Source organism: Vanellus vanellus, assembly GCF_965231255.1.
Source record: "Vanellus vanellus genome assembly, chromosome: 18".
Classification (NCBI taxonomy): Eukaryota; Metazoa; Chordata; class Aves; order Charadriiformes; family Charadriidae; genus Vanellus; species Vanellus vanellus.
This window is the reverse complement of record NC_138923.1, coordinates 915,487-929,054: the sequence shown is the minus strand read 5'-3', so window position 1 is coordinate 929,054 and position 13,568 is coordinate 915,487. Positions and strand designations below refer to the sequence as shown.

Genomic DNA, 13,568 nt, shown 5'->3' with positions numbered 1-13,568 from the left:
AGGTACCACAGGCCAACTCGATGGACACTGACCGTCAGTGGCACACAGACACTCTGGCACTTGAGCCATCAAGACTTTCTGAAAATCCTTGTCCCACACGGGTGATGCGCTGGCTGCTGAGCTGAGCGCTCTCTCTCCGGTTGTCACTCAGAGAAGGGATGGATGGGCTCATTTTTGCTGTCGGGCAGAAGTCCGGCAAACCCACGTCAGGCTGAGCTCTTTGCTCACCTTCACGGGGTGGAAGATTTGGGCTTTGCTGGTGGTGTGTGCAGCATCTCTAGAAAGGGAGTGGATTCCTCAACAAGTGACGTTTTTGAGCCATGATCAGATGCATCTTGGTCCATCACAGCTTCCCGCTTGGGTGCTGGTACCTCCCGCCCTGCTCTGATCCGTGCCGAGCAGGATCCGTTCAGCTGATGTTATTGATCCCCAGTTCTTCAGTCAGCCTGGGGGATTGTCCAAGAAGCCTTTGCTCAAACACCAAGAGCCACTGGTAGAAAAACTTTCTGTCCTTAATATCAAGGCTTCTGTGACAGAGTGATGAGCTCTGCTTCTCCAGCAGCTCCTCAGCGCTGTGTTACTGAGAGTCTCCATTCGGTTTCACATCATGGCAGGAGTGTTTGGAGGAACCAGTCTGACCCCAGACATGCCCATGCATCTCCCAGGTGAGGGGCAGCCGCAGGACGCCGGGGCTAAGGGAACAGCATCCCTTTCAGACTGAAGCGGCATGCTCAGCATCCTTGTGTTTCAGAGGAAAGTTCAGGCTTTACCCTGTGTTTCTGCTCCAGTTTGGATGTCAGGGATTACAGCCATACCCTCTGGTTTCCCAGCAGTGCGCCCAAACCCAAGCCCGAGCCTTGCTCGAGTCTGTCTCTGGCTTCCCACCACTCCCACTTCTTCCTCCGAGGCCCATGTAGTCCCAACTGAGTGGATGTTCACAGGAGATCTTGCCAGGCTCATGGATCAAAATAAAATATTTGGAGACTTAGGTTTTTCATGAGCATGTTCCCTGAATCTGTTCGCAAGAGGAGCCAAGTCCCTGTGCTGAACAGCCTCCTCCTTGTTGCAACACGCACACGCTTGCCTTCAGATTTGCGTGGCTGAATCCTTACTCACACCTCGGTGAGGCACAGCACCGCGCGGTGCCTGGGAGCTGCACGGGGCACGGTGGAGCCTACACTTCAGGGGAGCAGCATGAGAGCGTGTGTCTGCATTTTTGGGTGCAGGGAGGATTTTGCGCTTCCTTTGGTGGGAAAATGAGTGTCGAAGCCTCTTTCAGCCCGCGCTCTCAGGTTCCTGCCTTGCCATGGATTCCCGTCTCTGCGCATCGGTGCTGGAAGAGCCTCTTGGCTGGAAAATAGTTCTTGACAGGAGCAGGGAAGAGAGCTGGAAGCCTCCCGTCCAGTGCCAGGGGAATCTGTGTCACTTGAAGCCTCTCTCACTCCTTTCACGCGGTTCGTGCCCCCGTTCGTGGGAGCTGGGGGAGGTCCAAGACAACCCAGCTGTGGGTGAGCAGCAGTGCCCCGGTCAGTCGTTCTGCCAAGTGTTTGCAAGAGGGATTGAACTTTCCTTCTCAGCTGAGTGCTGTGAACCAGCTCGGGGTGCAGTAACCTCCGGGGTGGCTCTAGCACCAGCCCACCGAGGCTCTCAAGCCGCTTTCTTGCCACTGGTTACTGAGCTCTCTCCATGCCCTTGGAAGGCAACCAGTTTCCTGTAGCTGCTGGTAGAGCTAGGGAGACTGAGGCACGTGGAGGTCAAGTGATGGCGCTGTGCCCTGTAAGGTGCCAGGGGTGCTGTGTGTGTCTCTTGGCTGCCCTTAGCTGTTCGACCCAAGTTGTTTTAGTCAGTGTGTGACCTTTACTGCTTTGTATAAGGATCGCCGTGACTATATGTCATCAGGCTCCGGTTATTCCCTGAACTTGTTTCAGACTTCTCCTGAGGAATCTGATTCTGTTTTTCTACCCAACATGGACATAACCCAAAGGCCCCGGGACTTTGTGAATGGAGGGATTTCGCTTCCTACAGGATGCAGTGTGAGGTTCCAGGTCAATCTGTGAAGTCGAACCAGGAGGGAATGGCAATAGGGAGCAGCCTCCGTGCAAACGCCCCAGGTCCCTCCGCTGCTTTGGGGTTTTTGCTTGGATTTCTCCATCCAAGAGCCCTTCCTGGGATCCCTTGGCATCTTGCAGAGGAGGATGGTGTTGCTCTGACTCCTGGACCCATGAAGCATGGAGGGTGCATGGCTGCATGCAGTGTTGCAAGAGCTGGAGTATGTCTGAGGAGTGTTTGGGGTTTCTTCCTCCATTAAGGTAGCAAAGGGAAATGTGTGGAGAGGGAGGGATCCCCCCGAGCATGCACAGAAGGGGGGCAGCTGTTAAATATGGCTGGAGAATTCTCTCAATGGAGAATAACCCCTCCAATGCAGTTCGCCCGCTGCAGGATCCCAGCTGTAGTGCAGCCGTGCAGAACAGACGTGCTGCAGAACCGATGTGCTGCAGAACCCCTCACGCTGTGAGCGACCAGTGATTAATGGACGCTGGACTTGTTGGTCTGGATGAGCCCTTCCGGCCCGGTTCCTGCCAGTCCAGCCAGCGCCGCCGTGCTCATAAAGCACTGGGGGGACCCGGAGAAACCACAGACACGGGCAGGTTGCTGTGGCATGGGAAGAGGCCGGTGTGAGGCTGGAGGGCAAACACAACAGTTGTCCACCCAAGGGCTGGCAGGAACGAGCGCGGCGCTGAGCACCCCATGGGCAGCCCTGGTCCAACAGGAGATGGTCAGAGTGGTCTCTCCTCATGCTGCAAGGGCTGCCCATGGGATGTGATCCCCGCGATGGGGACGAGCCCTTAGGCAGTGAGATCCCTCCAGCACTGCATCTCACTGCCCTGCTCATGGCCATGGGGGGGGTTTGGAAACTCTCCTGCAGCCCAACACCGCCTTTCCCCAGTGGCTGTAGTTCCCGAGGGGCCATCAGGAGCCTCACGTCGAGGTGTCCCCCAGTCCTGCCGTGAGCAGAGAGGCTGTCGTGTGTGGGGTGGAGGTGGAGAACCTGCTTTCTGGCTTCGCTGACTTTGTAAATAGAAGGAAGTAGGAGAGACTCGAAATCTCTGATTATCTTCCAAGGGGACTCCCATCCCCTCCGAGGCATGTCTCAACTTCCCAGCCAAGGCTGGAGCCGTTCCAAGAGCTGCAATGTTTCTCGTCCTCTTTTGAAGCACTTTCCTTTCCTCCTCTCTGGTAAAAACCATCTCAGGTAGCGAAGCCCCGAGCCCTGGTGCGCGAACAGCCTGTGGCCGGAGCACGCAGCTGAGGAACAGGCTCTCGCTTCTCTTCCCGCCGGAGGGGAGAGCTGTTCCAGGAAAGGTGCTCCAGAGGAGTGACTTTATGCAGAACTACAGGTTTGGAGTCCTGCTCCCGGGGGGTTTGCTCTCTGCTCGAGGAACCGCGGGTACCCACGAGCTGGGTGTGTGGGTAGGACCCTCTGGCAGTGCTGCCGCTGCACGGCGAGCCTTTGTTGGTGACCGGGGCACTCTTCCTCCAGCAAGGCGTGCTAGCGCAGAGCTGTTTCCCAGGGCAAGTTCCTAGGGTTTCCCTCCTCCCACCTACCTCTTTCCTCCAATTTTGTGGATGTTTGTGGGTTTGCACTAAAGGCAGTCTGCACTGCACGGCTCAGCAGAGCCTTGGCTGCTTTGGAGAGCGGCTGAAAGGAAAGATCTAAAAATAATAATGATCGTTATCAAGTCCCGTTTGATTCCCCGGCCCCTGGAGCTGCACCGGGCCAGCTGGGGCGGACGCAAGCACCTGCCCAAGTTGCTCCTCTGACGGCCGGGTACGGGCTCTGCAGTGCGGCGGGCAGAGAGGGCTGGAGGGCTTTAGGTAATGAGCACGTTTTGAGCATCATAGTTCCCTCTGGCAGGACATCTCTGCCCACCCGCCGGGTGGGAGGTAGGATTAACCCCTCCTGCGAAGGCTCCCGCTCCCCTGGCCCAACACAAACAGGATGGCCATGGCCTCGCAGCCAGGAAGGCTGTGAGTCACCGCAGCTCCCTCCTGCTGACAGCAAGCCCTGCCCGTTTCCCGTGGCGGTGAGCGGGGTCTTGAGGATCTGCGGGGACAAGGAATGGGCTACAGGGCTGGTGGGTGGTAGGAAGAGATGCTGCTGAGGGAGATCAGGGAGTCCACAGGCAACAGAGAAAAGACCAGTACTAAAAAGTGATTTTTTGCAATTTTTGTAAAGCAAGCAAGTCTGAAAGTAAGGCAGGATCCAACCTTGTCCAGGTTACTAAAGGAAATAGCAGAAGATGGGTTGCACAACTCTTGGAAAATGTCCAGCTATATAAATGAAAGGGGAAGCGGGAAAGAAGTGGGGCTGCTCTGAGCTGAGGATGGGACAGAGATGAAAGATAATCTACGTACAGTCCCGAAAGAAGCCAAATGAAAAGTTGTGAATGGGATTTTTGGTAGCGATAGGGATGCTGGCCAAGGGGAGAGAGGCGGGATGACTGGTGGCACTGCATGGGGATGGGAAATGGCACAACCAAAATGGAAGCAGCAGTCAAGGATCTTTGAGCATGCGAACAGGTAGGACCAGCTAGCTTCTCCTCCAGAAATGAGAAGGGGCTGGCACAAAGCTGAAGTCATGGAAGAAGGGTTTGTAATAAATCTGTCAAACCACAGGGGTTGGATGGTTTGGCTGGAGAACAGCAAATAGAGGTCTACTTATTGGGGTATGGAGAATGTGTTCTTGGCACGTAGGAGTCTATTAGTCTGAATCTATTAGCATGCAAAGCTTTAGAATAAACATTAAAATACAGAATAATTAAGAACGTGGAAAATGGGTAAGATGAGATACGGATTTTCTGAAAGGAAATGATGCCAGAGTAGATAAAAAACCTGATCTTCTCGACAAAGCAGACAGGGTATATCTAAGTTGTCTGGTCTTCAGTAAAGGAGAAATATTAAGTCCATTGGAGAGGAAGGTGCTGGGCTGCCAGGGCTGTGCTAGATGGGTTTCTCAAAAGTGATGGAAGTGATGTTGTTTCATATTTTTAATGGGCTTGGCACAAAACATAGAAATTGCTAATGAAATTTGGTAATTACCCATAATTGGGAATCATCATCAAAACAAAGGAGTTGGGGGAAATTACGCACAAAGAACTGGATGCCCTTCAGGATGGGAAAACAAGGAATGAGATGAAATGGCAGAGTCAAGGAGTCATGCGGGGAGGGATATGCAGCTTGGAGATCTGCTCCGGTGCAGAGCCAATGTTCACCTGGAGCCTGATGGACTCAACCCATGAGAAAGGCCCCGGTGCAGGAGTCAGCCCTTGAGTCACCGAACGAGGGCAGAGGAAAGAGGGGAGGGGGAAAAGCACTGCCCGCTTCTGCGTGATGCATAGTTGGATTTGGAGCCCATTGCGGTACAATGTTGTAGAAACCACATACGTGGTTCAGAGGTCTCGCTTGCGGTTGTGGGATGTTGTGACTTGTGCCGTCTGTGTCCCCCGATGTCCTGAGCGTATTTGTTCCTGAAACCTGGGGAGGATTCGCTCTTCCGTGCCCTGCTCCCCTTTCCATCTCGCAGGATGTGATTTCATGGGATGACCTGACTAACTTTAACACATCACTGCTGCCAAAAGGAGAAGGTCCCGCTCCACCCACCTCTCCTTGGCGCGCTCTGCTGAGCTCGAGCAGCTGCTGAGGCTCCTCTGCCCAGCCAGGGAGCCAGTTCCGTGCACTGCAATGGCAGAAAACAAACCTGGCCAAAAAAAAAAGGAGGGTATTTCTCTGTTTGCAAGGTGAATGGCTCCCGCGTGATCTGACATCGTGCCAGGACCAGTCCAAGGGTGTGAGCAGGCGCTGAGAAGGGGTTCAGGGAAAGGGGGCTCCTGAGGTGTCCCCTCTTGGCAGCAGGGAGCTTTGAAGCTGGCTCCACTGTACCATGAAACTATACCCTGAGCATCAGCACCCGGTGGGTGTCCAAAGCAGGTTCCTGGGCTAGAAGGATCTTTGCTCTGAATTTACCCTGCTTGGATAACCCCTGTGTGATGACAGTGGCCAGTTCTGGTCCCCACCAGATGAAGTCAGAGGGGAGGTGCAGGGAAAGCTGTAGGCTGGCATACAAGGTGAGACCTAGCGGAGCTTGGAGCGGTGGGCTGAGGAGAGGGGCTGGCTGCCAGGAGCCCTCCCGGCTCTCGCTGGCTGCAAGGGGTGACGTGCACGTAGGAGGGAGGAGAGACACGGAGCTAAGACAACAACGCACGGGAACGACGGTGCAAAGTGCCAGGAGTGAAGCCAGGCTGGAAATCAGAAGGACGCTCCGAATCCCCCCCAAAAGCAGGTTTCCACAGCTTGTCCCAGTGTAAAAACATCCTAACTCAATTCCTGCAGGGACTAGAGGACACGGCACTGCAGGAGCAAAGCTCAGCCTCGGTAACGCAGCAAATCCCTTCCCACCCCTCCGTTTGGGACTCCCCGTGCGCGTGTTCTCCCATATCTGTGGTCTGACTGTGCAGAAGACATGCTGGCAGGTTTTCTTTGGCCTTTGCCAGGTAACGAAGCGCCGTATGTTTCTGCCTCCCGTGGTTGCACCCCACGGTGTGTCCTTGCTCGTGCTCCTTACCTGCATGTGAGCACCGGGGTTTTGTCCTCCGTGTCCTGCTATGCTATACAATTATATCTCCCAGCTATGCTGCACTGCGGATAGCGAGTAGTACTCCGGCCTTAAAAAGAAATCCCTCCTGGCTGTTTGCAGCCAAAATCTGTTTGCACCATTGCTATTTGCACCATTTGCTATTTGCGCCGTTTGCCAGAGTCCCTACCAGATATTGGCACTGGCAGAGCGTGACAGAAAAAAAAATGACGATTTGAGCACGTGCCTTTCTTTTTGCTAATAATCCCATGATACGGTATTTTGTGTTGCAACACAAAGGATCACCTGAGGCGGTAGAATGGTGAGAAAATAAGCCTATTAAAACGTTCGAGCTTACTTAACTCTCCGACAACATCAGAGGATAACTAGTAAGTTTTTAGCCAAGTCTGTGAGTCATCTTGTCCTGCACAATTGTCACAGCTCGGCTCATCTGTTCGGTGTAATTGCCAGGGGAGAACAGCTCGCAGCAGAACAGGGACCGTTGTGCTCAGAACGGCAAAGGACCTGCGGTCGGGTTCCTGGTCAGCATTAGCGAGTCACTGAAGCCCAGCGCCTGAAATTAAATAAAACCTAAATCCTGTGAATAGCTGAGATGGGAACCCATCAGGAAACAAAGCTGATGATTCTTCCTCCTATGTGAAGCTTATAAAAAAGACTTTTATTACTATTTTATGTAAATCAAATGAGCTATCAGCACTATTTGGATCATCTCCTATCTCAGGTACTGGCATAGAGCCTCCAGCCTTCCCCTGTACAATGCTGGGAAAGTCGCCCATTCATCGCCAGCCACTGTCAAGTGTTTTTTCAATCTGCTCCTGATTAAGCAGCGTGGTATCAAGGGGATAATTGCTTGTTGGAATTGATCCCAGAAGAAAATCATTCAGTTCTTTCTTATCAGGTCCTTTCTCGCGGGGTAAGATACCCACAAGACTTATCTCCCTCTTCAGTGCCGGCCTCTAATTACTATTTAAACAGCTCATTAGAAAACCTTCATTAAAGTGTAATAGTTGAAGCTGGAAATAAATGAAGGCTGATGCTGCGGTAAAGCGCTGCCCTCCCACGCGCAGGCTGGGGCACCCATCGCTGCCCCGGGGGTGGCGGAACAGCCGCTCGTCTCCCCCTCGGCCGCACCAGCGGCAGCGTCTGGCGGAGAAGCGGGGCCGCGGCGCTGCGCGGCACACACCAAACCCGGGTATGTCACTTGTCCTGGTGCCAACCTTGCCTCTTCTGGTTGCATGACGGCGTGGCTCCAGCCCGTTGCTGGAAGCCTCCCAGGAGCTGAGCTCCGCGCTCAGCCCATTTCCATGGCTAAGCGCAGGATTTCAACAGCTGGGAGGCATTGCAAAGTTACGATTATAGCCTAGAGAAAATTAGAGACCATAGTGATCCCATTTTAAAGCAAAAAAAAAAAAAAAAAGAAAAGAAAAAAACCCAACATACATACATGGGAAGTGTTCTTATATGAATTTATTTGCTGGTGAAACGTTCACGAGTGTGAGCCCGGAGTCTTCTCTGTGTCTCCAGAGCGCAGTCAGCATTAACACAGATTTCCCCCAAAACGTGCTGCAGTCCTGGCCAGGCTGGGTCTTATTTCTCTGGCTGTAAAATATGTTAGGGAAGGAATGGACACGCAGGCTCCGTACTTCCCTGTGTCCTGGCACCCTGACAGTTTTGGCCCCAGAGGAGTCACTTTTTGGCATTAATCTTTCACTGGGTTTTTCAGCAGGAAAACCGCAAATGTTTAATAAAAATCGTGGCAAAAAGCATGCCAGGCAGCGCCCAGGGAAGCGTGCGTGTGTGCCCTTTGGGCTGGCGTGCGTGCTTTGCAGAAGTGGGCCCTGTAAATATTTTCTTGACATTTAGGAAGTTTAGAGAAGCGTTTGTTATTTCCTCTGCCAACTTGACAACCCCCGGCATGCAGAAGGGAGGAGATGTGCGCGGCTCCCTTCCCTATCCCCGGCAGCGCTGCCGACCGTTCCTTACAGCAAAGCGCCGCTATAGGGTTCGTGGATGGGTTTGAGCTGCTTTGATTTAGGAAAGGGAGAAGCTGCAGTTGGTGTGGGCTCGGGCTGCTCCTCCTTTCCTTCTGCTGTTGCGATCCGGGGTGACGAGATAACGGTCCCTCTAATTTGCTCAGCCCCTGCGTTGGCTGTGGAGCTGCTCGGGGAGCTGCAGGCACGGTGTCCTGCCCCGGGGAGCAAGTGTGGCTCAGGGGACGCTCTGGGGCACACCGGGCTGGCTGGGCTGGCCTCCAGGCGGGTGGCTAAATGTGGAAAAACCATGTACTGTCTGGGGATGGAGTCAAAGCCCAAACCAGAGCAAAGGGTGTCATCGCGGTTACAGGCATCACGTACGGTACGAGCTGGTGAGTCCCTGCGTCACAGAATCATCAAATCATAGACTGGTTTGGGTTGGAAGGGACCTTGAAGACCATCCAGTCCCCCCCCCTGCCCCAGGCAGGGATACCTCCCCCCAGCCCAGGTTGCTCCAAGCCCTGTCCAACCTGGCCTTGACCACCTCCAGGGATGGGGCAGCCACAGCTTCTCGGGGCAACCTGCGCCAGGGGCTCACCGCCCGCACAGGGAAACATTTCTTCCTGATATCTCATCTAAATCTGCCCTCTTCCAGTTTGAAGCCATTCCCCCTCATCCTATCACTACCTGCCCTTGTGAGAGTCCCTCTCCAGCCTTCTCATAGGCGCCCTTCGGATGCTGGAAAGCTGCTATAAAGTCCCCCCAGAGCCTTCTCTTCTCCAGGCTGAGCAACCCCAACTCCAACTCTCTCAGCGATTTAGAAGAATCCCTCTGCGCTCAGAAAAACACTTTGGGTTTTTTTGCTTCCACTTCGTGAATCTTGTGGAGTTACTGAAAACTCTAAAATATCAAACTCTTCCGGCCACGGCGATGTCACCACTGAGCTCCCATCACTTCGGCACCCCGTGCCATGCAGGCCGTAGGCCACAGTCGGTGCGGAGGGGCTGTGGACCTGTCTAGCTTGGGAGGTTCATTCAGAGATGTTCCTGCAGCCGTCCCTGTTGGGGACGAGTGGGATGATTTCTGTGGGGCCGGGGTGTTACTCTGCCCTGTGTCCTGTGTCCATGGCACACGTTGGTGTCATTGCAGTGAAGAGCGATGGAGTTGCACGAGTTGCAGGGACGTCTCTGCTGATAGACCACAGCGACCAGCGTGCTCTGAGTCCCGCCATCACAGAACCAACTGGGAAGGAGCCGAGGGAAGGTCGAGACAGCTCTGCAAGTGTCAGTTTAAAGGCTTTTAGCAGCTCGGTGAGGAATTTACACATTTAGCAGTTTCTGGTCCAGCTTGAATGGAGTGATTCTATGTTGGGGGTCCTTTGAGGCTGTAAGTGAAAAACTGGATGTGACCTGATACTGAAACGCTGTCGGCATCTGCTGTCACTCGCCTTGCTTCTCAGAAAGCTCGTTTGGGAATCGCTCTGTCTCTGATTTGGATACACACATCCCGGCATGCCATTAGCTCCCGTTTCTGTAGCGAAGCTGCCCAGCTCTCAGCAGCTGCGCTGTGCGAGGCCGGCGGGGACGCTCCGCTCAGGCATAACGAGCTTGGTGTTCATTAAGTGCCAGCTTGGGTGGGTATCCCTTCCTGCGGTCACGCTTCTGACCGCGGTGTGGGTAAGTCCTCTGCATCTTTCCAGACTGTTGCTTTTAGGCACAGTCCGGCACATGTGTTAATGATGGTAAATCTAGTGGGGCTGGTGGTTTGGGGAAACTCAATTCTGTATATTTTGATTCTCCATATTAATGTGTTTGTTTTTTTTTTTAACCAGAAGAGTGGTCCGTGCTGGGCTGTCAGGACAGAAGAGCCCTCAGGCATCTGTGAGCCTTCTCTCTTTCCCCACTTCTCTCCACTTGGTTTTCATACTCATTCCTTGCAGTTTCTTTTTCACTCAGTCTTTGTCTCGGCACCTCCTAAACAGACTCCTAAATCATCCCATGACTGTGGGTTTCTGTATGTGACTGGCAGCTTTGGTATCTGAATAGATAATAGCCAAGATGATGCACTAGGTGTGTATTGAACAGAGAAAGAAGTAGGCAGCTGCAGAAGCTAAAAATGACATCAAATAATTCATTAATTAAATGAAAAGTCTTTGTTTTCATGAAGACCCAGCACTGGATCGACTCCTTCCTGCCACAGCAAAGGGAGGAGGAGGATCCTGACGGACCTGGAGAGGTGGAAATATGGTTGGTCATAGGGTGTGCAACCAAAGAGCTGAGTGTGACCGGTCCCGATTGCCCAGCGGTGTGACCTCCTGTAGCTCCTGCTGGGAAAGCTGAGTTGGAAAATATCCCACGTGTGACACGTGCCTGCCCAGGTAGCTTCCGAGGGAAGGACCTTTCTGTCCCATGCCAGTCCCTGGGACCTGATGTCATTCTCGTGAGCTCGGCAGCTTCCAGTGCCTGGAGCCGTTGGGGAGGAGGCGGGAGGCAGCTGTGTGGGAAGGGAAGGGGAGAAACAGGTAACTGAGACTTCCTAAAGCCGCATGGGCCGCAGGGGGACTGGAAACCGCTCCGGTGTATTTAAAGGTGCACATTAGACGCGGCCATTCATGATTAAACCTGTGTCAGCTGAGAGTGATGAATTCACCAGACCGCAGCAAGAAATAGCCCGGGTTTTCATTAGGTGCTGCCTTTCTCTGGACTGTAATGGAAGTTCATCTGTCTGAGCAGGCGTTTTTACATACTATTCATTTTTCTGATACGTAAACGCAAACGTTCGCTGCCTCCTCCGGTGCTAAGGTAGTTGGTGGACACTGCTGTCCTGGAGGGAAAATCCACCGGAGCGTGGCCCCCCACGGACACCTTCCAAGACCCGCCATGGGGAACCAAACCATAATATCTCCATTATCAAGCAATATATTGCTGTAGACCCAAGAAAAGGCGACAACAAGCGTCCCGAGTTCCTCTGTTGCCATATTTGCTTGGAAATCTCGTTCCAGGTACATTTCTTTCCAGGGCTTTTCCTGTATACCTATAAATGTATATATTCTGTTATATATCATATGTATATAATATATATACATATATGGATATATAAACTCTTCTATTAACAAAATGAGTCTAATTGTGTGCCCGCAGCATCGGGAGGCGGCAGCGGGAGCTCAGCCCCGTGGCTCTTTCTCTCCCGTTGAACTTTTCTCTGTTATTCTTGGGGAAGCTGAGCAGGGGTCGAGCCCAGGCAGGGAAATGAGGTCTGGGGCTATGGAAAACTCGGACCCCAGAGCCACCTCCTATTATATAGATATAAATGGAATGGAAAATTATTTCGAATAAAAGTGCACTGCCCTCTGAGAAATGTTCTCACAGAACCGCCTCTGAGAGCGCCTTAACTCTTTATCAGAGCGCAGGGCTTTGCGGCGGGGGGGACCTCGGGGCAGCGGTGACAGTGAACGCAGCGTGCCAGAGCCGGGGACGTGCCGGCGCGGCTGCTGCTGAGAGTATGGGCTGAGCACCGCTGCCGAGCTGATCCATGCTGCTTTCCAGGCACGGTGCAGGAGGGCGATTCCCCGTCGGTTCCCTCTCCCTTCGTGCCGGTGATGAATCTGCATCCGTGAGCCGGCCAGATCCGCGTCCTCGGGAAGGAAACGGGACTCGGCTCCGGCTTTCTCCATCTCGGCAGGGCTGCGGGGAGCAGCACAAGTGCGCAGAGTGCGACCCCCGCATCCCCTCTCTGCATCCAAACGGGGCTGAATTTTTAACAGCGTCTTAATTAGGAGTGCGGTGCTGGGCTCGCCCAGCGAGGCACACACCGGGGACCTGCGCCACCCATCCCCTGTGCGTTCCCAGTTCAGCACCGGTCCATTTGCTTCTCTCTGCATGTGGGAGTGAAGCGTTCATCCTCGGGGACGAAAATAGATGCAGAGGAGCCCTCCTCTCCCGGCTGCTCATCCACAGCCGCGTGCAGGCGTCTGGAGGAGCGGCGAGAGCGGTGGATGTCCCACGGGGTACAACACACGGGGGAGGGAACAAAGCACATGTGGCACAGCAGCGCCCGGGCGCTGGCCTTGCCTTGCCTTCTCCTCTGTCACTTGTCACTGCCAGCCCCGTCACCTCCCCGTCTGTTAGCGACAAGGTTTTGCGGGAGAACGGAGCGCCGGGGAGCGGGAGGAAGGGGAGAGGGACGCGGGGAGGCGGGAGAGCCCTGGGAGCAGGGCTGAGCCTCCTGCCGACGGGGTTTGCCAGCCCGGTGCGGGTCGGAAACAAATGGCTCGCAGGGGTTCGCAGCGCGGTTTTCCTTCCCATCTGCAGGGCCAGAGGCGGTCTCTCCTCCCAGCACCTCCTGAAATCAGAAGGGTATTTTCCCCCGTTGAGGTGCTGAAACGCAGCCACCTCCTCTGCGACTCCCGCAGAGGCGGAGAGCCCTGGAGTGAGTGCGGGGCCTGAGGGAGGTGGGACAAAAGTCAACCAGCTCTTGCAAACACACGTGCCAAATAAAGCAACCGGGCAGGTATTTTATTTGCTTTTTAAGGAAACGTTCTTGAAACGGCCACTTAAGGACTTCGTCAAAAGCAGAAAGCAAAAATCTAATGGGCCGTTTGTCTAAAGCCTTGTGGCAAAACACTGAATCCTAATTTAGTACCCAGAAAGAGACTGGCTTAGTTAATTAAAAATCAATTGGTAAATGCCCAGAAGATAACGCTGTGATACAAACCAGGCACGAAAGACTGGTCAAGAGCAAGCCCCACAAGCCGGTCCCGTGTCCACTTTCCGCTGTGTCTAGGTGACCTGCTGGGTAAGGGAGGAAACGCTTGATACGGGACCGAGCGTGCCTATACGCCGAAGCAGATGTGGTTGAGAGGTGCTGTGCCAGGTTTTCGGATGGGCAGACAGCAAGACCTCCCGCGGAGGCATTGGAGGACAAGGCCCTTCAGCCTGTCCTCA

At 53.8% G+C, this 13,568-nt stretch overlaps 1 protein-coding gene across 1 annotated transcript in view; it reads left to right on the top strand.

Moving 5' to 3' along the window:
- The window catches only part of EXD3 (exonuclease 3'-5' domain containing 3), a gene marked incomplete at its 5' end in the record, with an annotated part of 209,352 nt that overhangs the window by 127,015 nt on the left and 68,769 nt on the right, over positions 1–13,568 (top strand). The window lies entirely within an intron of this gene.